The 24,996-nt window shown below is 43.4% G+C and overlaps 1 long non-coding RNA gene across 3 annotated transcripts in view; it reads left to right on the forward strand.

Moving 5' to 3' along the window:
- Positions 1-24,996, forward strand: part of LOC126108607 (uncharacterized) — a 78,132-nt gene that overhangs the window by 43,628 nt on the left and 9,508 nt on the right. Inside the window, exons 1-2 of one of the 3 annotated variants that reach the window (XR_007523564.1) lie at positions 7,263-9,662; positions 18,518-18,614. This is a non-coding gene — a long non-coding RNA (uncharacterized LOC126108607). Of the gene's footprint in view, positions 1-6,522; positions 7,076-7,262; positions 9,663-18,517; positions 18,615-24,996 lie in introns of those variants that run through there. The other 2 variants (XR_007523566.1, XR_007523565.1) reach the window with 2 other exon arrangements.

Genomic DNA, 24,996 nt, shown 5'->3' on the forward strand with positions numbered 1-24,996 from the left:
CCCTCCATCACTCCCTCACCCCCTCCATCTCCCTCTCCTTCCCCCCCTCTCTCCCTCTGCCTCTCCTTCCTCCTTCCCTACCCCACCCCCTTCCCATGCAAAAAAACCAGCATCCAGCTATATTGTGTGCATCTCGTATTGTTGACTACTTCTCCTTTCTGGCGTGCTTCTCAGTGCTTTCTTCTTTTGTAAACCACATATATTGTAACAAAAAAAATTGTAGTCAGTAAACAACTTCAAACAGTTCTGTCTGCTTGACAAATTTACCTGAAATTCATTTGCAGTGATCAGTCAGTTAATAACGGTGCTACTAACTCCGACCCCTTTTGTTTCGTTACCTTTCCTTATGCATTGTCGCAGCCATCTTCTTCCACGGGGGCTGGTGCGACTCCGTGATAGGGATCTGTTGCCGGGAGAAAACTTTAAGAATAACAAGTGTGGTAAAATGTGAGGTGCCGGCAGCAGTGATGCCATCCCCGTTGCCATTCAGTTAACCATGCACATGTGGAGAAAGTCCGTGCTGTCAACACGCATGCCGACTCTCTTGACCTTCAATACGGGTTGTATGTCTCTGCCTTGCTACCCCCTGGAGTTCGCTTTCGTCGCCTCCTTCAACACCTTAATTTTTCACTCCCTGCAACCTTTCGAGTGGGCGAGAGCCGCACGCCACCTTGGCTCCAGGCTCAGGTCCGCGTTCACCTCGACCTCAGCTCGCTCCCAAAAGAGGTCACCCCCGGTTCGGTCTACCACTCCCGTTTTTTGGAACTTCGTTCGAAGTTCATCAACATGACTTTCATTTATACAGATGGCTCTAAGACCAATGACGGGGTCGGGTGTTCCTTTATTGTCGGGGCACAAAGTTTCCAATACCGGCTCCATGGCCATTGTTCGGTCTTCACAGCTGAGCTCTTTGCCCTCTACCAGGCTGTTCTTTACATCTGCCGCCACCGACATTCTGCTTATGTCATATGCTCAGATTCCCTGAGCGCCATCCAGAGCCTCAGTGATCCGTACCCGGTTCACCCTTTCGTACACCGGATCCAACGCTCTCTCCAGCAGCTGGTGGACGTCGGTACGCCGGTTAGCTTTCTGTGGGTTCCTGGCCATGTCAGTATCCCTGGGAACGAAGCTGCAGATGCCGCGGCCAAGGCTGCGGTCCTCCAGCCTCGGACAGCTTCTTGTTGTGTCCCTTCGTCCGATTTTAGCAGGGTCATTTGTCGGCGCGTCGTGTCGCTGTGGCATGCCGATTGGGCTGCACTTACCGACAACAAGCTTCGGGCCTTAAAACCTCTTCCCGTGGCTTGGACGTCCTCCTCACGCCCTTCTCGGCGGGAGGAGGTCGTTTTAGCAAGGTTAAGAATTGGACACTGCCGGTTCAGCCATCGCCATCTGCTGACAGCTGCGCCGGCGCCGTTCTGCCCATGTGGGCACTTGCTGACGGTTAGGCACATTTTAATGTCCTGTCCAGATCTTACCACACTGCGCCTCGATCTTAACCTGCCTAATACTTTCGATGCCATTTTAGCGGATGACCCACGAGCAGCTGCTCGTGTTCTTTGTTTTATCAATTTGACAAACTTCGCTAAGGACATTTGATGATGTTTTTTAATCCTCTGCCTGTCCGTCTGTCTTTTATTGTTTTTTCCCTTTTAGTTGTTGTTGTCAACTTGTGCCTCGCGGTGCATTTTTAGAGTAGTCAGGGCGCTAATGACCATTGAAGTTGTGCGCCCTAAAACCACAAAAAAAAAAAAAAAAACACGCATGCCTCGTTTTCCAAATTACATTAAATAAACTTTCTTCAGCAGTCGACAGTCATCATCTGTCGATCCTAAATACCCTGTGCAACATGTAACTTTAAGATAGTGATAAATTACACTATAATACCTCGCCACAGAGGGTGCTCCCTGCCGCCGTTGGATAAGCAGCTGCAGCAGCAAGTCGTATACTCCTAGCTCACTCATTTGTTACATAGTTTAATTCTTAATTTCTTTGCATGTTTTTGGTACTTGCATTGTTTAATTCATAAATTTCGGGCGTATTATAGTATTTGAGAGTTGTAGCATCGCGTTTTAGTACCCGAATAGTGTAAAATCGCGTAGTCTTCTTCCGCCGTTGAGCAGTGTGTCAGCAGTGCGCAAGTAGCAGCATTACTGCATTTACTAGGCAATCTTGTATTTTAATAACCGTTTAAATTTTGTGTCGATTTGTTTGCGCTCTCTGTAGATTAGTTCAGATGTTCTTTGCACGACAGTTTTTAGCACGGATAGGGACTGGAACTGCTGTGTTCGGATGCAGGCTGAGTTGGCATCCCTTCGCTCCCAGCTTCAGGCAGTGTTGGCTTCGCTCACACAGCTTGAGGCTGTTGCCAATGGGCATCACTGTGGGGGTCCGGATGGGGGTTTGTCGGGGACGGCCAGCTCGTCCCACGCATCCCCCGATCGGAGTACAACTGTGGTTGCCTGGGATACTGCCCGCATTGAGGCTGATCCCTCACTTGGGGTAGAGTGGGAGGTCGTCTCGAGGTGTGGCAGGGGGCGAAAGACATTCCGGAGGGCTGAACGGAAGGCCTCTCCGGTTTGTCTGACGAACCGGTTTCAGGCTCTGTCTCAGGCTGATACTGACCTTCGGCCTGACACGGGTGCTTGTCCTGTTCAAGAGGTTGCCCTTCAGTCTGCAAGATCCGGGCGGTCGCAGAGGGTGGGCTTACTGGTAGTCGGGAGCTCCAACGTCAGGCACGTAATGGGGCCTCTTAGGGATATGGCAGCAAGAGAGGGGAAGAAAACCAATATGCACTCCGTGTGCATACCGGGGGGAGTCATTCCAGATGTGGAAAAGGTCCTTCCGGATGCCACGAAGGGTACAGGGTGCACCCATCTGCAGGTGGTCGCTCATGTCGGCACCAATGATGTGTGTGTCGCTATGGATCGGAGGAAATCCTCTCTGGCTTCCGGCGGCTATCTGATTTGATGAAGACTGCCAGTCTCGCTAGCGGGATGAAAGCAGAGCTCACCATCTGCAGCATCGTCGACAGGACTGACTGCGGATCTTTGGTACAGAGCCGAGTGTAGGGTCTGAATCAGAGGCTGAGATGGTTCTGCGATCGTGTGGGCTGCAGATTCCTCTACTTGCGCCATAGGGTGGTGGGGTTTTGGGTTCCGCTGGATAGGTCAGGAGTCCACTACACGCAACAAGCGGCTACATGGGTAGCAGGGGTTGTGTGGCGTGGGCTGGGCAGTTTTTTAGGTTAGATGGCCTCGGGCAAGAACAGAAAGGGCAACAGCCTCAACAGGTGCGGGGCAAAGTCAGGACATGCGGGGACCAAGCAGCAGTCGGTATTGTAATTGTAAACTGTCGAAGCTGCGTTGGTAAAGTACCGGAACTTCAAGTGCTGATAGAAAGTACCGAAGCTGAAATCGTTATAGGTACAGAAAGCTGGCTGAAGCCAGAGATAAATTCTGCCGAAATTTTTACAAAGGTACAGACGGTGTTTAGAAAGGATAGATTGCATGCAACCGGTGGTGGAGTGTTCGTCGCTGTTAGTAGTAGTTTATCCTGTAGTGAAGTAGAAGTGGATAGTTCCTGTGAATTATTATGGGTGGAGGTTACACTCAACAACTGAGCTAGGTTAATAATTGGCTCCTTTTTCCGACCTCCCGACTCAGCAGCATTAGTGTCAGAACGACTGAGAGAAAATTTGGAATACATTTCACATAAATTTTCTCAGCATGTTATAGTCTTAGGTGGAGATTTCAATTCACCAGATACAGACTGGGACACTCAGATGTTTAGGACGGGTGGTAGGGACAGAGCATCGAGTGATATTATACTGAGTGCACAATCCGAAAATTACCTCGAGCAATTAAACAGAGAACTGACTCGTGGAGATAACATCTTGGACCTACTGATAACAAGCAGACCCGAACTTTTCGACTCTGTATGTGCAGAACAGGGAATCAGTGATCATAAGGTCGTTGCAGCATCCCTGAATATGGAAGTTAATAGGAATATAAAAAAAGGGAGGAAGGTTTATCTGTTTAACAAGAGTAATAGAAGCCAGATTTCAGACTACCTAACAGATCAAAACGAAAATTTCTGTTCAGACACTGACAATGTTGAGTGTTTATGGAAAAAGTTCAAGGCAATCGTAAAATGCGTTTTAGACAGGTACGTGCCGAGTAAAACTGTGAGGGACGGGAAAAACCCACCGTGGTACAACAACAAAGTTAGGAAACTACTGTGAAAGCAAAGAGAGCTTCACTCCAAGTTTAAACGCAGCCAAAACCTCTCAGACAAACAGAAGCTAAACGATGTCAAAGTTAGCGTAAGGAGGGCTATGCGTGAAGCGTTCAGTGAATTCGAAAGTAAAATTCTATGTACCGACTTGACAGAAAATCCTAGGAAGTTCTGGTCTTACATTAAATCAGTAAGTGGCTCGAAACAGCATATCCAGACACTCCGGGATGATGAAGGCATTGAAACAGAGGATGACACGCGTAAAGCTGAAATACTAAACACCTTTTTCCAAAGCTGTTTCACAGAGGAAGACCGCACGGCAGTTCCTTCTCTAAATCCTCGCACAAACGAAAAAATGGCTGACATCGAAATAAGTGTCCAAGGAATAGAAAAGCAACTGGAATCACTCAACAGAGGAAAGTCCACTGGACCTGACGGGATACCAATTTGATTCTACACAGAGTACGCGAAAGAACTTGCCCCCCTTTCTAACAGCCGTGTACCGTCTCTAGAGGAACGGAAGGTTCCAAAAGACTGGAAAAGAGCACAGGTAGTCCCAGTCTTCAAGAAGGGTCGTCGAGCAGATGCGAAAAACTATAGACCTATATCTCTGACGTCGATCTGTTGTAGACTTTTAGAACATGTTTTTTGCTTGCGTATCATGTCGTTTTTGGAAACCCAGAATCTACTATGTAGGAATCGACATGGATTCCGGAAACAGCGATCGTGAGAGACCCAACTCGCTTTATTTGTTTATGAGATCCAGAAAATATTAGATACAGGCTCCCAGATAGATGCTATTTTTCTTGACTTCCAGAAGGCGTTCGATACAGTTCCGCACTGTCGCCTGATAAACAAAGTAAGAGCCTACGGAATATCAGACCAGCTGTGTGGCTGGATTGAAGAGTTTTTAGCAAACAGAAAACAGCATGTTGTTATCAATGGAGAGACGTCTACAGACGTTAAGGTAACCTCTGGCGTGCCACAGGGGAGTGTTATGGGACCATTGCTTTTCACAATATATATAAATGACCTAGTAGATAGTGTTGGAAGTTCCATGCGGCTTTTCGCGGATGATGCTGTAGTATACAGAGAAGTTGCAGCATTAGGAAATTGTGGCGAAATGCAGGAAGATCTGCAGCGGATAGGCACTTGGTGCAGGAAGTGGCAACTGACCCTTAACATAGATAAATGTAATGTATTGCGAATATATAGAAAGAAGGATCCTTTATTGTACGATTATATGATAGCGGAACAAACACTGGTAGCAGTTACTTCTGTAAAATACCTGGGAGTATGCGTGCGGAACGATTTGAAGTGGAATGATCATATAAAATTAATTGTTGGTAAGGCGGGTACCAGGTTGAGATTCATTGGGAAAGTCCTTAGAAAATGTAGTCCATCGACAAAGGAGGTGGCTTACAAAACACTCGTTCGACCTATACTTGAGTATTGCGCATCAGTGTGGGATCCGTACCAGATCGGGTTGACGGAGGAGATAGAGAAGATCCAAAGAAGAGCGGCGCGTTTCGTCACAGGGTTATCTGGTAAGCGTGATAGCGTTACGGAGATGTTTAGCAAAGTCGAGTGGCAGACTCTGCAAGAGAGGCGCTCTGCATCGCGGTGTAGCTTGCTCGCCAGGTTTCGTGAGGGTGCATTTCTGGATGAGGTATCGAATATATTGCTTCCTCCTACTTATACCTCCCGAGGAGATCACGAATGTAAAATCAGAGAGATTAGAGCGCGCACGGAGGCTTTCAGACAGTCGTTCTTCCCGCGAACCATACGTTACTGGAACAGGAAACTGAGGTAATGACAGTGGCACGTAAAGTGCCCTCTGCCACACACCGTTGGGTGGCTTGCGGAGTATAAATGTAGATGTAGATTTAGACTGACCAGCTTTAAATTGGTACCGAAGCATCCACTGGGTAAACTGTAAGAAGCTCTTGCTCCCTCGCTGTAGAGTGTAGCTGTGAATCTTGCTCACTTTCAATACACAGATAACTGACTTTTCCAGCTTTCAGTTTCCTATTGCAAAAAGTATTCAGTTGCCATGATGACAAAGTAGACTCTGCTTAAACCAACAGTGAAGAAAACTGGCACCAGATCTGAGTGACTGAAATCCAGAAACTACTGATTCGTAGTTATTCTTACTTAGTTCTTAGTTACATATTTTGTTGTTGTGTGTGCATAATCGTTAGCAGCTCAGAAATCATCTTTATTGCATAGTAACAGCACAGCTGGAATTGTAAATATTCTCTGATGTTAACTGTTACCTCCCTTTTGCAGCACGTCTGGTGTACACTATACAGGGTGTCCAAACAAAACACTGACAACACTTACTATGTTGTGCAGAAAGGCAAACTAATCATTTTTCAAGAAGGACCCGTATCCGACAATGCACAGTTTCGGTGCCGGAGTGCATCAGTCAGAAAACGAACAGTTGTGATCCTTCGTTCTGATTCCTTTTTGGTATATGAATACGGAAGGTTTGCAACCCTCGAGCCGTCTGTAGTTCGGATGGACGACCTGAAAGTGTACGCTACATTCCTCCACACGGCCCTTGTGTGCATCCTACTGTGGACCTTGTGTGGTATGCGAGTGCATCCTTTATGGACCTTGTGTGGTATGCGAGTGCAGTGACATTCTTGACAGCAGTGTGACAGTTCTGGAAATGACCGACATGGCGCTTGCAAATGGCAAAGCGGATTGCAGTGGAGAAGCTGCTGCAAGATTGTATGTGGAAAGTTTCCCAAACAGATGTATACCACTTTCATGGCCATTGAGAGACACTGCAGAGAAGCTGGAAAGTTGCACGTGGGTATTCTCTGCCTGAGGTGTGTGTGGGTGGGGGGAGGGGGGCAATTGGGCTGCAGTGGGAGGGAGAGTGGGGGAACACATTGTTTTTACAAAGTACGTTACGGTCATGCCACCTGAGTCAGTTTGCGAAGTTGTCACTGTGAGTGCACTGGTCCACCTGTGAGGGGTGGTGTTTTTTTTTTTTTTTTTTTTTTTTTTTTTTTTTTTTTTTTTTTTTTTTTAAATTGCCTTTTTTTCCATTTTGGCAAAAATGTGATGCCAGATTGTCGAGTGGAATACGCGGCTGTGAAATTTTGTTTCTCGTTAGGGAAATTGGCTGTGGAAACTATTTTAGTGCTTAAGCCGGCCTACGGGGCTGCTGCCCTTAGTAAAACCAGAGTCTAAGAGTGGATTTCAAGTTTTAAAAATGGAGAAATGCCAATTGAATACCGACCCATCCAGGATGCCCCCTCAATGTCAAGAAGTGACTAAAACGTTAAGTCAGTGCCCTCATTTGTGAAGACCGTTACCGAACGAGTGATAGACTCTGTGAGATGTCTGGAATGTGACGGAGTTCAGTTCGGGGGGTTTTATTCGAAGATTTGCGTATGAGAATGGTTGCAGCCAAATTTGTCCTCGCCTTCTCACAGACGATCAAAGGGAGTGTGAACTTCGGGCGTGTTTTGAGCTTCAGAATCGGCTCAAAGAGGACCCTGAATTTTTCCGAGGTGATTACTGGTGGTGAATTGTGGTGTTACGTCTGTGCCCTGAAACAAAGCAGCAGTCGAGACAGTGGATGAGGAGCGGCTCTCCTCGTCCCTAAACGGGTCACGAGTGAAGTCAGACACGGAGCAGAGGTGTTGTGCCCATAAGTTAGTTCTCCCTGGTCAAACTGTCAAGAGCATTTCTACTCAGAAGTTTTGAAAAACTGACGGAGAGTATCCGGAAGAAAACGGCAACTCTTCGGCGCACAGGCGACTGGTTCTTCCATGACGACGTGCCGGCCTACACTGCGCTCTCCGCAAACCAGTTTTTGACCGAAAATGGCATAGCACTTATTGTGTTCCCCTGCCCTGCAACCCCCCCCCCCCCCCCTCCTCCCCAGTACTCACTGGATGTTGTTTTGTTCCCCAGGCTCAAAACGGACATGAAAGGAAGCTGTTTTGCTGCTGTGGAGGAGCTAAAACAAAAATCACTTGTAGTCATAAAGAACATCCTGATAAGTGAGTTTAAAAACCATTTTCAACAATGAAAGGATCGTTTGGGGGAGTGTGTGTGGTCAGTGGAGAATACTTCGAATCCGATCAAAATGTCGTGTAAAAATAGTAAGAAATAAAGACGTTACAACAAATTTCCCAATGTTGTGACGAATTTCTCGTGGTGGTTTTTCTTTTTCTTCCCGCCCCCCTTTTCTGACCCCCTGCCCCCCTCCTCCCCCTCATAAAGTAGTAGCACTTTGTGCTCGGTACTTGCCAATACTATCCCCAGTACATTATTTTTCCTCTGGTAGGTGCCGAAATGTAATGTGGGTCTTAAACACTCGGCTCGGACACTAAAATTGGAGGAGGATTTGCCGACAAATTTTGAAGAGAAACCGCCACCGGCAATTGGCAGGTGGCACAGGTGCTGTACACGGGTAAGGGTGCTGCACGACGTGTTGTCCGTGAATTTGTACCGTCTACTAAAAGTCCAGGCATTACAGCCAGAAGACTAGCCACGACGGATGAAATTCGTGCAATGGTATTTTTCAACAATGCATACTCCGGCCACAATTCCTGAGCTTGGTACCATTTCTAGATGAAAGCACATTTCCTAGGTATGGCATATTAAGCCTAAACAACATGCACTTTTGAGCAGATGAAAATCCATATGCACACGGTTCAAAATCGTCAACACAGGGTCAGTATTACCGTGGGGCCACAACTACTGCCAGACTAAGAGGACCGGTCTACCTCACATAAAGTAGAGATGTGTTGTCTACCCTATCGGATGTAGTGCCACTAAATCTTCGTGGCTGTCATACGCCAGAGCTCCGGCACACTTAGATGCCGACGTGCAGAATCACCCAAATATCGCGTACTCTTATTGACGGATCTGTAGGGGTGAACCGTTCCGTAGCCAGCACAGTAGGCAGATCTGAAACCTTTAGACTAGTTTTTGTTAGGTAATATGAAGAGTACGGTGTACAGTGCACGTGTAATGTGGAGGACCTTATTGCTGGAGTGCAGAGCGACTAAAATACTCGAAAGACAACCGTCCGTACGGGCTCGTGTGCGTGAGGCTCAGCCCGCCAATGTACACTCTGCATTGACGTAGGAGGTACACAGTGCAAACCCTGTTTCTAATGTAGAGAGCATGACGTGCTACTCATGTTGGACCGATTGACGTAACTGGAACACGTACCCGTCTCAGTTTTAGACACTCTCCAGCACCCGAGCCGTGTGTTACTGGATATGGGTTCCTTCTTGAAAACCGATCATTGTGCCTTCCTGCACAACATACTAAGTGTTATCTATGTTTTTGGGACACCCTGTATATGTTAAGAAAATGCACAGTTCGATCATTGATCATTGTGGCTATTGGCATCGCAGAGCCCAGAACAATTAAATTGTCCAGGGTGCTGTTCAGTGGTGAGTACATTCAATTTCAGCATATTCTCTCTCTCTCTCTCTCTCTCTCTCTCTCTCTCTCTCTCTCTCTCTCTCTCTCTCTGTGTGTGTGTGTGTGTGTGTGTGTGTGTGTGTGTGTGTGTGTGTGTGTGTGTGTGCGTGCGCGCACATGAAACATTTATATTCACTATATAGGTAATGCATATAACACTTTTATTTTGGGTAACTTATGGTACGTTTTGAAATCTTGAGAAATGGTAGTGAACATGGGTTCAAATGATGACTAACATTCTCAACTGTATTACTGTATTTACCCAACTATAAAACAAAATTTTTTGCCCCAAATGTATCATTTGATAAATACAGAATTATCTTGCATTCACAGATAAAGTTTTGGATGCAGAAGTCAGTTTTTTTTTTTACAATGTGTGCAACACGTCTGCCACCTCCAACATCCTGGTCTGAAATGCTGGCTTTCCATCGTATAGCGATATCAGTTCAGATAGTGATATCAATTACTTAAATCACCACAGAGATTAAATTTGAAGTCAAGCGATCAAATGTAGCTATTTTGCTCACTGTTCATAGTTCGTTATTTTAGAGAAAGTTAATGTTTTTCAATGATGTAACACTTCCTAAGCTTAATTGGGGCACTTTTCACTAATAGGAAACTCTTTCACTATATATTCCACTGAACCGTAATAATAAGTGTGGAAGTGCTGTAACAAATACATTTGAAAATGCTGTGTGCAGAATCACGGTTTGGGAGGTGGGGAGGGAGGGATCTTGCTGCTCAGGTCCTAGTTGAGCTAGGAACAGGGGATAAAAAAATTTACAGTTGAGCCTGTACCAGCAGCAGTTTGTATAGCCATTTGAACATATGTCTTACTGCAGCTATGTTATAGTGTATTAAGCAAGGTTTGAACAACGAGCCATAGATGCTGCCCAGGCAAATTGTGGGACTCGGTTAATTTGTTCTGCAAAAGATGTTAATTGGGCTGAAATTAATGCTTAGCTAATGGCACTGTTTGCATGTGCAGCGTTCAGATTTTACATGCCAAAAACATGTTTTTCTGGAAGGTTTTTGAACCACGCCGTGTCTACATTTAAATTTTTACAAATTGGTACAAACTTTGCATTAAGGTAGATAAATGGATAAACTCAAAATGAAATTTTTTTATCACATAATATTTATCCATTGTCGAGATCAGCTGGATTGAAATCGAGCTAAATGTGTAGCATGTTAAATTCATTCTTATGTGAACTAGTGTGTGGAAGTGGTTTAAAGTGATTCAAAAAAATTAAAAATGCATTCTTATGATTAAATTTAAACATTGCTTTAAAAGTCTAGCTTTAGTCAGATTCTACGTGCAATGATTTTTTTTCCGCGTTGTTTCTGTTTTTCAAACTTGGGCGAATCAGACCAAATTTTGTTAGAGACAAATGAATGCAATTAATGATTGTCATGTTGTCTTGTGAAAGCTTCATCCAATACCACAGTATAAGCCTTAGTCAACAATAATTGACATTGGTTGCCAAGCTATGGTGGTCTAAAGTCGAAATTATGGTTGAGTACAAGTTGAGAACTGCAATGAAAAAGCTATCGTAGCACAAAAAAGGGTGAACATCCTTTGGGCAGAGCTGGAGATGTAAAAGTAGGGAACTAGCTTTTTGATTTATCTGGCAGCTTTAAGGTCATTTAAATTAAAACATCTTGACATATTTGTGCCTTTTTTTTACAAGTTAACCCAACTTTTCAATTGCAGTAAGCTCTCTCAGCTGCAAAATGTTGGCATACCTGCATCTTGCAATTTGTTAGGCTAAGGTCCCTGATTCTGTGCCCAAAATCCAGAAAATTCACCAGATGTGCTAAACCATTTATCATATCATGTAGCTACCCTGGACATGAGTAAATAAATAAAAAAATATCATGTAGCTGAAGAGCTTACATATAACTGTCCAAGTTTTTCTTGGGGAATAAAATTTCTTAAAGTGGATTTGTTTCTGGGGGATGACTTCATGTATCATGGTATTTAATCTTATACAATGCATTGTACAGTCAAACCTCCGTATAACGATTACCAATACGACGTTAACCCGGGTACAGCGATAATTTTGTATGGCCCTAGTTGATTAGGCAAGACTTTTGGCACTTTATTTCTAGAAGCTTCACTACATGCTACAATACTGTATTTATTCTAGCGGTAAAGAGAATACGTAGCGTACAGCCGCGGGCGAGCTGTCCTGACCGACCAATGTCAGAGAGCTCCTTTGTTTGAACGAGTGTTTAGTTTGTCCATTGTTGAGCTTCAGTAGCAGACAGAAGTGTCTTTTTGGTTCATATGCAGCTTATCTCCGTGATTTTTGCAATCTGTGAATGTTTTTAGTTGATGTAAACACTTTGGACTTCGCTAAGGTTTGGACAGTGGCTCGCACTCGGAAACAAATAAGGTTGGAGGCAAAAATGGAGGTTTTCAAAGACATTGATAGTGGAATGAAACAAGTAGACATGGCGAGGAAGTATGGACTTGCAGAATCAATGTTAGCTACATTCCTTAAAACATGAAAAGAAATTGAAGAAAGTTTTGTAGGTGGCAAATTTAACCCTTCAAGGAAAGAATGAAGACGTCTGCTGCTGACGATGTGGACAGTGCTACACTGCGATGGTTTAATGAGTTTCCACAAGCTTCATTTGGTTCCTTTTCTGCTAAAGAATCGATCTAAGACATACGAACTGATTTCCTAATGTGCACAAGGCAAATGACACTAACATAAGTAAAATATAAATGGGCACGAATTATCCCACAGTTTTTTCACAAACATTTGATACGCGAGCCACGAATGGCGCGGCATACGTCGATACGGTATCGAATTCTTGCCATTCCCGTCCCAGCGTGGCATCGTAGACTGTGGCAGTTGCTTCCCGTATTCTCTCCCGGAGCTCGGCTACATCACGTGGTAGAGGTGGTACGTACACCAGATCTTTAACGTGTCCGCACAGAAAAAAGTCACAGGGAATGAGATCTGGTGATCGGGGAGGCCATTTCGTGAAACAGCTGTCCCCTTCTGTAGCACGGCCGATCCGTCGATGTGGCAGTTCCGTGTTCAGGTGCCCACAAACTTCACGATGAAAATTGGGTGGGCCCCCAGCCTGCTGAAAGATGAACGGGGAGTCCGATTGCATTTGAGGCATCAGCCATTGCTGCAACACGTCCGAGTAGGAATATCCGGTGACAGTGCTCTCGGCGAAGAAGAACGGCCTGTACAGTTTTCGACGTGACGAGGTTAAAAAAACATTTACCTTTGGCGAATCGCACTCGAATTCAGTGCATTTGTGTGGATGCTTTGTACCCCAGATTCGACCATTATTTCTGTTGACTTCCCATTAGTGAGAAAAGTGGCTTCGTTGCTAAAAATCAATCAATCAACAATGCCATCCCCATCCTCCTTCAGTTGTTGCAACCGCAAACAAAACTCAAAATGCTTGTCTTTCTCATCGTCATTGAGCTTCTGCACTAGCTCCAATTTGAATGGTTTCATAGACAGCTTCCGTTGCAGGAGTTTCCACACTGCCACTGGAGCCATTTCGAGTTCACGGGATGCACGACGCACAGATTTCTTTGGCCTCTTTACGAATGTCTCTCGTACGCACTCCACATTCAGTTCACTCACTCTGGGCCTTGCCAGGCACAAGCAACCCGCCGTAACGATTTTGTTGTGCCCGTGGTAAATGGTCTTCTTTGTTGGTGGCTTCTTTCCGTACTTAGTTGTACACATCAGTTGAACAGCTGTAGCACACTTGCTTTTGGCAAGCTCCAACACACAGCTCCGCTCCTGAACTCACCGTGTTTCCGATTAGCACTGACTATCGGCAAATTACCAAACTACGCTGTGGCGATATAAGTGAAAAAATCTTTCAGGGTTTCTCTTCAAAGTGACATATGTATGATATCAGTGCAGTGTTTGACTCTTGTGCAATAAATAATTGAAAGTGTTCCCGGACTTAACGTACGCACTGAATTGTGGATAGGATTTTGTATTCACAGAAGCAGCTTTGGTAGTTGATGACATGCACTGCTTCAGTTTGATGATTTTGAAGGGTAGGATGGGGCACAGTGGAAGCAACTTTCATTCGTGCTACCAATCGTGGTAGGGCATCACGTGTCCTGTGCACTTTTATGAACATCTACCACCTCTGAATAGCATTTCGCCTGATTTTATATGCAGACTTCACAAGTGGGCAAATACTCAGCAGTAGTATGTATATCTACAAGAAACAAATTAATTCTAACATAAATATTTTTGCACAGAACACTAGGAATGGGCATAAAAAAATGAAGTGTTAGACTCGAGAACAACACTAAAGCAAGTACAGCTCAACAGCACTGTCGATTTTCAAGGTTGACAGCAAATGACGAGGCACGGTTTTTGGCCAAAGTTGTGCAGTTTCTGCCGATTCACACAGGCAACACAAAACTGCTTTTAAGATAATGGTTATTCGTCTTGTACAAACAACAAACATCATTGCAGCAGGAAGAAAGTTTGATGTCACAGAAGTGAATGTTCGTAGGAGTCAAATAAATAATAAATTAAAAGAAAGCTAGTTTTACATGCCAAACTTTCTGGAGACCGAATTGAGGAAGGTTTCAGAAATTGGAGCTGCAGGTTATTCAGTATGTGCTTGTGAAAAGGCTTCCCAATTATTCAAAAAATTATCCAAATGAGCAGCTGGAGGTAACAAGAATTTTCCGACTGCACGCATTGCCGAAATCCGAGCGAGTGTGAGTTGCTTTGTGGCGAGGATATAGTGTGTGGTGCTAATGTTGTTATGCCAAATCACACTAGCTCATTTGCTTCGTGTGGCATTTGATCGGAATTAAATGGGAGGTAATTTACGTATTAGAAACAGTGTATCTAATATTGAACCTAGTGGAACTAAATTATTGATTTGTCGAATTGTGCTGCAAAACTTTCCCTATCTGTATTGTTCAGTACGGTGTATGTAACATTGTTAAATGTACTGTTAATTCCATAAAACCTTCTGTGATATACAGTAAAATGTCTCGAATAGAGAGAATACTGATACAGATATTGAAGATAGTCTGGTAATGATTTCATAACCCCTGACTCGAACATCGGCAGTTGCCACATATTATATGCGTTACAATTTTTCTGTCGATAACTAGAGTAAAACTCTTAGAAAAGATCGCAGTACGAGTGTTTCAATTGTTAGTGCTAAGCAGGATTAGATCTAAAAATTTCAGTTCGTGAAAGACGAAATACTCGTGTGAAGATTTCTCTGGGATTGCACGACACTGACCTCCCACACTGCACACACGCACACCACTTACATTTGTAAATACAAAAAGTGCTTTAAAAAACTTTCAGACTTCCATTTATTCAAATATCGTGAACGAGCAGTGAAGTTCTTTCCACATCCCGCATATACAAATAAAACGGGAAGAAGCCTTAATAACCGTACAGTGGGATGTACCTTCTGCCACGGTAGTGTAGATGTAAGATGTCTGTTCAAAAAAATTCTGAAACTTTGTCCACAAAGTTTTTGTACCCTTACCTTTTGCTTACTGCGCACGGTCTCCCACGAAATACTCTCTGTCACAGTGGATACGTCGCTCCCAGTGCTGTTTCCCCTCCCAGAAGCAGTCTCGGTGCACTTCTTGCTGGATTGTGCAAAGTGCCATCTGCGAATTTTATCTCGTCTATCGTTGCAAATCTTCACCCTTTCAGTGGGGTTTTCGAGTTTGAAATTTAAAAAAAATCGTAGGGGCAGGTCTGGAGAGTACGGAGGGAGGCAGCGTAGTGATATTGTTTTTGTACAGTAGTTGCACACAGACAGGGATGCGACAGCCGCGAATTGTCTCGCCGTATTTCGGGCCGTTTCCTTCTCGCAGAGGCCACGGCACGTCTCGATAGTACTACCGATTGATAGTTTTTCCCTGTGGTGTGAATTCGTGATAAATTAATCCTTCGAGGTCGTAGGAGACTATCGGCACGGCCTCGGCATCTGACTTGACCTGATGATTTTTTTTCTCCCCTCCCCCCCTAGAGAACCTTTCCTGACCCATTGTGAAGATTTAACATTGGTCTCGACATCAAATGCGTAAACCTGTGTCTCGTCACCAGTTAAGATTCTCTTAAGTACTATTTCATTATCGTATGCACGATCCAAAAGCTCTTCATAGATTACAATGGGAAGGTCTTTCTGGACTCGACCTGTGAGCTGTGGGATGAACTCAGCGGTCTCGCATCCGTCGGCCGTCGTAATTTAATTTATTATTTATCGGTAATGTTTATTGTTATTGAATTACGTGGTGGGCCTGAATCAAAATATTTCATTTAATTTTGATTTACAATTAAATGCTTTTGTGAAGTTCTCCTTTTTAACAATATTAATCTTAAGTTTTTGTTACGTTAATGAATGTTAGACTCGCTGAATCTTAAAACGTGAGCATATGAGTTGAACAATGGAATAAGCGTTTCATATTAATTTCCTTGGCTAGTCAGCTCACTTTAAAGCAAAAAATCTTGAGTTACACACACACACACACACACACACACACACACACACACACACACACACACACACACACACACACACACACACACGAGAGAGAGAGAGAGAGAGAGAGAGAGAGAGAGAGAGAGAGAGAGAGAGAGAGAGAATTTCTTCTTACCTTTGTTAACCATTGCATTGTAGTCGGAGTCCTGGCTCTTGCTCTCGGCTGTGATACTGAAAATAAGAATCTTAAAGCTACGGATTTTCTGCAACGTCTGGCGGCTATGGAAAAAAATGTATATTGTGTTAATAGTGGGCGAGTTTTTCGCTTCCGCTAAATTTAATAAGTTAATATTGCCACATAATGGCATCGTTGGCTGCATCGGCTGCTGTGATTGTTGCACTGTAAATTACTTGAATGCAGGTTAATTAAAGGAAGGCGGACATGAAATTGGGATCACCTCTTAAAAATTAAAAGTGCGCAATAATATTAAATCAATATGTTATCTGCTTAATTAGTACAAAACATTCCGAGATGCTGTGGCAGGGTTTCGTGAGATGATCCCAATGAAAAGCTACATTTTTTTCCGATCTCTCTGACAGTCTGTCTTCAATTGGTTCACACAGTTCCTGACATTGTCGTCGGTAGGTATCGAAGAGTGTCCTGATCGATCATCATCTTTAAACCGTGTGAACCATCCGTAACACTGAGTATGGCTTCAGCACTCACCACTGTAGCCTTCCTGCATCATTTGGTGCGTGTCTCTGTAAAGGTTTTCTTGAGGAATGTAATGCAGACGTGTTGCTCCTCTAACTGCCATCTCGAAGTTCAAAAACTGTGCTACACAATGTTCTACTCAATACAGCACAGAACAATAACTGATAGACATACAACAATGAAACTTCCGGCAGTTACATATTAAACACAGGCGTGTGCAGGAATGCCAATCGCATTTTGCTCCGACTCTCCATTGGTGCGAAATTACGAATGTTTTGGAATTTTTTGAGCAGATCTCGTCGATACCCTCCCCTCCTGTCCCCACAACGCTGCTGCCCCCACTGCATACACTACTGACTGTAGCATTCTTCTCCCCTCCTCTCTTTTTTTGAAAAAATTTCTCTCGTTGGGTCTTTCACTGCTATGATTTTAAACTGCCAATAGTTTTGGATGCAGCTCTTCTCCATAGCATATGTCATCTTTCATTATAGCTAAGACTGACAAGATACATATATTTATTTGTTTACTATACGTAAGAAAATACAAGATTAGATTCAAATTGTGACTCTTGTTTTTGAAATAGTGACTCTTATAGTTTACTTTATTCCAAGTTCATTGTAAGAAGTCTGTGCAGTGTGGGTAGCCGCATGCAGCATGTGCTGTGATGTAAGGACATCTGCTGTTGAACTCCAGCCACACCATACTGTCCTAAACAAGTATTCAACTAACACAAAACATCACAGTAGCCACCATAACAACATTCATTACACACACACACTTGCTCATTTGTAGATGATAAGAGTGCAGAAAACTTCACGCCTACAATGCATATGGCAGAAATCACTAATTTAATTTTTTTTAAAATTCTGTACACTCACAGCATTACAATTAATGTCTTAACTTTGTGGGATCAGATTAAAAATTAATATACTTCAATCATTTATAATATGGTGCTAATGAAGAATATCTGTTTGTCATTGGAATTCTTTAATACTATTCACATACTTTTTAGTAAAATACTAGCGAGAGAAGCTTCCCTTTTAAACTGTTTTGTATAAAATGGCAGTTTGTTAAACAATTTCATCACCATGCGTTATGCCTTATTAGATGATAAGCAACATCTCATAGTGTTTTAAGTATGTACAGCTTAGTTTAAAGTATTGGATAGCTTTTATCTTGAAATCGGTTGTGCAGTTTAAGAAAATACAGTGCTAGCAGTGTAATTGATTTCTTACTCCTAAGCATCCTGCTACATGAGTCAATTATATCTGAGACTGCACAACACAACCCTTGTACTTCATTTCCATAAATATGTGCCCTCTTAAATTGTGAGAAGCTCTTTCTCCCTCACTGTCCGGGGTAGGTCTTACTTGAGATAATCAGACAATTGCCTTCTCCAGCTTTGTTTCCTATTCCAAAAGATACTCAGCTGCCATGATGACAATTGACCCCACTTTGATGAACAGTGAAGATAACTGGCACCAGATCTGAGTGGCTGAAATCCAGAAATTCCTATCAATGCTCAGTTATTAATTTTTTGTTACGTATGCACAATTCTAAAAAATTATCGTTAATGCACTGAATCTCCACAGCTGGATTTATATATGCTGTCTGATGTTCACTGTAACTTGGCTTTTTCAGTGTGTCTCGGGGACGGCACATACTTTAAGAAAATGCTCGATTTTGTCATCATGGCTGTTGGCATAATGGAGTCCAGAATCCAGGATGCTGTTTTGTGGTGAGTACATTTTGTTTCAGCTCTCTCTCTCTCTCTCTCTCTCTCTCTCTCTCTCTCTCTCTCTCTCATATATATGTTGTTGTTGTCTTCAGTCCTGAGACTGGTTTGATGCAGCTCTCCATGCTACTCTATCCTGTGCAAGCTTCTTCATCTCCCAGTACCTACTGCAACCTACATCCTTCTGAATCTGCTTAGTGTATTCATCTCTTGGTCTCCCCCTATGATTTTTACCCTCCACGCTGCCTTCCAATACTAAATTGGTCATCCCTTGATGCCTCAGAACATGTCCTACCAACCGATCCCTTCTTCTGGTCAAGTTGTGCCACAAACTTCTCTTCTCCCCAATCCTATTCAATACTTCCTCATTAGTTATGTGATCTACCCATCTAATCTTCAGCATTCTTCTGTAACACCACATTTCAAAAGCTTCTATTCTCTTTTTGTCCAAACTATTTACCGTCCATGTTTCACTTCCATACATGGCTACACTCCATACAAATACTCTCAGAAACGTCTTCCTGACACTTAAATCTATACTCGATGTTAACAAATTTCTCTTCTTCAGAAACGCTTTCCTTGCCATTGCCAGTCTACATTTTATATCCTCTCTACTTCGACCATCATCAGTTATTTTGCTCCCCAAATAGCAAAACTCCTTTACTACTTTAAGTGTCTCATTTCCTAATCTAATACCCTCAGCATCACCCGACTTGATTCGACTACATTCCATTATCCTCGTTTTGCTTTTGTTGATGTTCATCTTATATCCTCCCTTCAAGACACCATCCATTCCGTTCAACTGCTCTTCCAAGTCCTTTGCTGTCTCTGACAGAATTACAATGTCATCGGCGAACCTCAAAGTTTTTATTTCTTCTCCATGGATTTTAATACCTACTCCAAATTTTTCTTTTGTTTCCTTTACTGCTTGCTCAATATACAGATTGAATAACAATGGGGAGAGGCTACAACCCTGTCTCACTCCCTTCCCAACCGCTGCTTCCCTCTCATGCCCCTCGACTCTTAATAACAGCCATCTGGTTTCTGTACAAATTGTAAATAGCCTTTCGCTCCCTGTATTTTACCCCTGCCACCTTTAGAATTTGAAAGAGAGTATTCCAGTCAACATTGTCAAAAGCGTTCTCTAAGACTACAAATGCTAGAAACGTAGGTTTGCCTTTTCTTAATCTTTCTTCTAAGATAAGTCGTAAGGTCAGTATTGCCTCACGTGTTCCAGTATTTCTACGGAATCCAAACTGATCTTCCCCGAGGTCGGCTTCTACTAGTTTTTCCATTCGTCTGTAAAGAATTCGTGTTAGTGTTATGCAGCTGTGGCTTATTAAACTGATTGTTCGGTAATTTTCACATCTGTCAACACCTGCTTTCTTTGGGATTGGAATTATTATATTCTTCTTGAAGTCTGAGGGTATTTCGCCTGTTTCATACATCTTGCTCACCAGATGGTAGAGTTTTGTCATGACTGGCTCTCCCAAGGCCGTCAGTAGTTCTACTGGAATGTTGTCTACTCCGGGGGCCTTGTTTCGACTCAGGTCTTTCAGTGCTCTGTCAAACTCTTCACGCAGTATCGTATCTCCCGTTTCATCTTCATCTACATCCTCTTCCATTTCCAAAATATTGTCCTCAAATACATCGCCCTTGTATAGACCCTCTATATACTCCTTCCACCTTTCTGCTTTCCCTTCTTTGCTTAGAACTGGGTTTCCATCTGAGCTCTTGATGTTCATACAAGTGGTTCTCTTATCTCCAGAGGTCTCTTTAATTTTCCTGTAGGCAGTATCTATCTTACCCTTAGTGAGATAAGCCTCTACATCCTTACATTTGTCCTCTGCCATCCCTGCTTAGCCGTTCTGCACTTCCTGTCGATCTCATTTTTGAGACGTTTGTATTCCTTTTTGCCTGCTACATTTACTGCATTTTTATATTTTCTCCTTTCATCAATTAAATTTAATATTTCTTTTGTTACCCAAGGATTTCTACTAGCCCTCTTCTTTTTACCTACTTGATCCTCTGCTGCCTTCACTACTTCATCCCTCAAAGCTACCCATTCTTCTTCTACTGTATTTCTTTCCCCCATTCCTGTCAATTGTTCCCTCATGCTCTCCCTGAAACTCTGTACAACCTCTGGTTCTTTCAGTTTATCCAGGTCCCATCTCCTTAAATTCCTACCTTTTTGCAGTTTCTTCAGTTTTAATCTACAGGTCATAACCAATAGATTGTGGTCAGAGTCCACATCTGCCCCTGGAAATGTCTTACAATTTAAAACCTGGTTCCTAAATCTCTGTCTTACCATTATATAATCTATCTGATACCTTTTAGTATCTCCAGGGTTATTCCATGTATACAACCTTCTATCATGATTCTTAAACCAAGTGTTAGCTATGATTAAGTTGTGCTCTGTGCAAAATTCAACCAGGCGGCTTCCTCTTTCATTTCTTAGCCCCAATCCATATTCACCTACTACGTTTCCTTCTCTCCCTTTTCCTACACTCGAATTCCAGTCACCCATGACTATTAAATTTTCGTCTCCCTTCACTATCTGAATAATTTCTTTTATTTCATCATACATTTCTTCAATTTCTTCGTCATCTGCAGAGCTAGTTGGCATATAAACTTGTACTACTGTAGTAGGTGTGGGCTTCATATCTATCTTGGCCACAATAATGCGTTCACTGTGCTGTTTGTAGTAGCTTACCCGCATTCCTATTTTCCTATTCATTATTAAACCTACTCCTGCATTACCCCTATTTGACTTTGTGTTTATAACCCTGTAGCCACCTGACCAGAAGTCTTGTTCCTCCTGCCACCGAACTTCACTAATTCCCACTATATCTAACTTTAACCTATCCATTTCCCTTTTTAAATTTTCTAACCTACCTGCCCGATTAAGGGATCTGACATTCCACGCTCCGATCCGTAGAACGCCAGTTTTCTTTCTCCTGATAATGACATCCTCTTGAGTAGTCCCCGCCCGGAGATCCGAATGGGGGACTATTTTACCTCCGGAATATTTTACCCAAGAAGACGCCATCATCATTTAATCATACAGTAAAGCTGCATGCCCTCGGGAAAAATTAGGGCCGTAGTTTCCCCTTGCTTTCAGCCGTTCGCAGTACCAGCACAGCAAGGCCGTTTTGGTTATTATTACAAGGCCAGATCAGTCAATCATCCAGACTGTTGCCCCTGCAACTACTGAAAAGGCTGCTGCCCCTCTTCAGGAACCACACGTTCGTCTGGCCTCTCAACAGATACCCCTCCGTTGTGGTTGTACCTACGGTACGGCTATCTGTATCGCTGAGGCACGCAAGCCTCCCCACCAACGGCAAGGTCCATGGTTCATGGGGGGGTCTCTCTCTCTCTCTCTCTCTCTCTCTCTCTCTCTCTCTCTCTCTCTCTCTCTCTCTTTCCACGTGGGAAAAATATATCTAAAAAGAAAGATGATGAGACTTGCCAAACAAAAGCGCTGGCAGGTCGATAGACACACAAACATACACACAAAATTCTAGCTTTCGCAACCAACGGTTGCCTCGTCAGGAAAGAGGGAAGGAGAGGGAAAGACAATAGGATTTTGGTTTTAAGGGAGAGGGTAGGGAGTCATTCCAATCCCGGGAGCGGAAAGACTTACCTTAGGGGGGAAAAAGGACAGGTATACACTCGCGCGCACACACACACCCATATCCAACCGCACATACACAGACACAAGCAGACATTTGTAAAGGCAAAGCGTTTCGTCAGAGATGTCAGTCGAGGCGGAAGTGCAGAGGCAAAGACGTTGTCGAATGAGAGGTGAGGTATGAGTGGCGGCAACTTGAAATTAGCGGAGGTTGAGGTCTGGCGGATAACGAGAAGAGAGGATATACTGAAGGGCAAGTTCGCATCTCCGGAGTTCGGATAGGTTGGTGTCAGTGGGAAGTATCCAGATAACCCGGACGGTGTAACACTGTGCCGAGATATGCTGGCCGTGCACAGAGGCGTGTTTAGCCACAGGGTGATCCTCATTGCCATCAAACACTGTCTGCCTGTGTCTGTTCATGCGAATGGACAGTTTGTTGCTGGTCATTCCCACATAGAACGCTTCACAGTGTAGGCAGGTCAGTTGGTAAATCACGTGGGTGCTTTCACACGTGGCTCTGCCTTTGATCGTGTAAACCTTCCGGGTTACAGGACTGGAATAGGTGGTGGTGGGAGGGTGCATGGGACAGGTTTTACACCGGGGGCGGTTACAGGGGTAGGAGCCAGAGGGTAGGGAAGGTGGTTTGGGGATTTCATAGGGATGAACTAAGCTTCGTAACCTCTTAGTTCATCCCTATGAAATCCCCAAACCACCTTCCCTACCCTCTGGCTCCTACCCCTGTAAGCTTCGTAACCTCTTAGTTCATCCCTATGAAATCCCCAAACCACCTTCCCTACCCTCTGGCTCCTACCCCTGTAACCGCCCCCGGTGTAAAACCTGTCCCATGCACCCTCCCACCACCACGCGCGCGCGCATCCCTGTCCTTTTTTCCCCCTAAGGTAAGTCTTTCCGCTCCCGGGATTGGAATGACTCCTTACCCTCTCCCTTAAAACCCAAATCCTTTCGTCTTTCCCTCTTCTTCCCTCTTTCCTGACGAGGCAACCGTTGGTTGCGAAAGCTAGAATTTTGTGTGTATGTTTGTGTTTGTTTGTGTGTCTATCGACCTGCCAGCACTTTTGTTTGGTAAGTCTCATCATCTTTCTTTTTAGATATATAAAGAATAAATTAAGAATTACCAGTTCTACACACCAAACTTTCAATGGGCCGAATCGGGAAAGGTTTCATCAATTGGAGCTGCAGGCTTTTCTGTACTTGTGAGAGGAACGCAATTAATACTTCCCAATTACTCGTGAAAATATGGACAGTTGTAGAGAAGACGAATAGTTGACGGCAGTTTATTGGGAGAGTATTAGGAAAGTGCATTTCAGTTACAAAGGACACCACTTACAGAAAACTTGTGTGACCATTCTTTAGTGTTTGTAAAGCCCATCAGGTCAGAGTAAAGGATGGCGTCACAGCGTACTGCTAGATTTGTTACCTTTAGATTGGATTGACTCGTGATGTTTAGGGATGCACGAGAGATTGAGAGATTGCTTGGGCAAGACTCAACATTAGGGGTGGGCATAAAAAATTGGATCCTTCTATTGCCAACATATTTTTCTCCTAATGTAACTGAGAACTTTAGAGAACCCTTCAGTTAACTTGTAAATAAGTTCCCCAATCACACTGTAATTATTGGTGGAGACTTCAATTATCCAACAATCGAAAATTATAATTTTTGTAGTAGTAGCCATCATCTGAAACATTACTAAATGCCTTCTATGAAAACTATCCATAACAGGTAGTTTGGAACCCCACTAATGATGGAAATATATTGTATCTAATGGCAAAAAATAGACCTGACCTCTTTGAGGATGTCCACATTGAAACTGGTATCAGTGACTGTGATCGAGTTGTAGCAACGACGATTAGCAAAGTACGAAGGACAACAAAAGTAAGTAGAAAGAGATATATGTTCAGTAAGCTAGATAAAAAGAATCAGTAGTGTTGTATCTTGGTGAGGAACGTGAAACTATCAGCACAGGGCAGGAGCATGTAGAGGTTCTCTGGCTCATGTTAAAAAGAATAATTGATCATGCTCTGGATAGATATGTACCCTGTAGAACAATTCATAATGGTGGGGGGAGGGGATCCTCCGTGGTGCACAGTCACTAAAGAAACAGACTACTGCATAATAGGTGTGAAACAAAGCATAGGACTATAGGTAAAGAGATAATGAATGAAACACATTTTACTGTCAGGAGAGTGATGCACGAAGCTTTAAATGACTAAGATATTGTACCAGAATGTTGTCAAATGATTTTTCATAAAATCCAAAGCAATTCTGGGCATACGCAAGGGCTATTAGTGGCGCTGCAGTTAGTGTCCAGTCCCTAGAGAGTGAGACAGGAACTGAAATTGAGGGTAGCAAAGTGAAAGCTGAAATGCTTAATTCTGTTTCCAAATGTTCCTTTAACAAAGGAAACTCCAGGATAATTGCCTCAATTTAATTCTTGTACCACTGAAAATGTGCGAAATCAGTATTAGCATTATTGGATTGAGAAACAGCTGAAATGGTTAAAACTGAAAAATCCCATTAGATTGTATACTGAATTTGTGGCTGGAGTCAGTCCTTAAACTGTAATCTGTCGCAAATCCCTCAAACGAGAAACTTTTCTCAGAAGTTGGAAGAAGGCACAAGTAACACCCATCTTCAAGAAGGATGGTAGAAGTGATAGACAAAACTACCATCCAATTTCCCAGACATCGATTTGTTGTAGATGCTTAGAACGTACTGTGAGCTCAACATTGACA

The sequence above is a fragment of the Schistocerca cancellata genome, chromosome 11, assembly GCF_023864275.1.
Source record: "Schistocerca cancellata isolate TAMUIC-IGC-003103 chromosome 11, iqSchCanc2.1, whole genome shotgun sequence".
Taxonomy (NCBI): domain Eukaryota; kingdom Metazoa; phylum Arthropoda; class Insecta; order Orthoptera; family Acrididae; genus Schistocerca; species Schistocerca cancellata.